This window comes from Elephantulus edwardii, unplaced genomic scaffold, assembly GCF_000299155.1.
Source record: "Elephantulus edwardii isolate Elephantulus edwardi_28Jun2011 unplaced genomic scaffold, EleEdw1.0 scaffold00329, whole genome shotgun sequence".
NCBI lineage: Eukaryota > Metazoa > Chordata > Mammalia > Macroscelidea > Macroscelididae > Elephantulus > Elephantulus edwardii.
In genome coordinates, this window is record NW_006400079.1 from 1,736,986 (window position 1) to 1,738,286 (window position 1,301).

Here is a 1,301-nt window from a genome sequence, read left to right on the forward strand (position 1 = left end):
TCTCTGACACCAGATTTAGCTAAAAGTATTATATAACACAAATTTTTATAATTGTATAACTAAATATATAATGTTCACAAATTCTATACTTTATATATTTATGTATTTTACTTATAGTTCAAATTATACATATTATATGTTGCTGATATGAACTATTGAGTCAAAACAAACTCATTGCTGTCTCTCCAGTGGGTTTTCAGATGAAGTAAATTGCACCATGTGAGGAGATTGCACTCCCATGGAGTAACTGATGGCATTCAAACATCTACCTTTGTGGTGACAACACATTTCCTTACTGCTAAGCCACCAGAACTCGCGCATATTGTTCTTGTTGCTGTTGTTGTTGTTGTTATGTGCCGTTGAGTCATTGTGACTCCCAGTGACCCTATGTACAACAACCCTAAACCCTGCTCTGTCCTGCACCTGCCTCTCTGTCTCCCATACACCCATCCCCACTACTCTAGTCACTGAATCAATCCACCTCATCGAGGGTCTTCCCCTCCTGCACTGTCCCTCCACCCTCCCAAGCATAATGTCCCTCTCCAAGGACTGATCGTGCCTTGCAACATGTCCAGAGTATGTCAGATGAATATTCAGAATCTTTGCCTCCAAGGAGCAGCCTGGTTTCACCCTCTCCAGGATGAACTTGTTTGTTCTCCTAGCAGTCCATGGTATAGTCAATACTCTTCTCCAGCACCACAGCTCAAAGACATCACTGTCCTTCTATCCTCCCTAGTCATTGTCCAGTTCTCTGACGCATAACAAGTAATGGCACAGGCCATGGCCTGTATCAGGTGAACCTTAGTCTCTAGACTGACATTGTTGCACTTCAGTTGGAGAGGTCTCTAACAGCAGACTTTCTCAATGCAATTCATCTTTTAATTTCCTGCATGCTGGTACCAAAAGCCAAGCAAACTGAAGCTGTCAACAATCTCAATCTCTTCCTCATCCATCATGATGCTACCAGTCAGCCCAGCGGTGAGAATCTTTGTTTTCTTAATGTTCAGCTTCAATTCATATTAAAGGCTGCAGTCATTGACCTTCTGCAGCAAGTCATGGTACCCTCAATACTCTTCTCCAGCACCAAAGCTCAAAGGCATCAATTATCTTTCTATTCTCCTTAGTCATTGTCCAACTCTCTGATGCATAACAAGTGATTGTGGAGACCATGGCCTGTATCAGATGCACCTTAGTCTCCAGAGAGACACTATTGCTCTTCAGTACTTTGGAGAGGTCCCTAACAGCAGACTTTCCCATGGCAATACATCTTTTAATTTTCTGGCTACTGGTGCCAAGAGTGT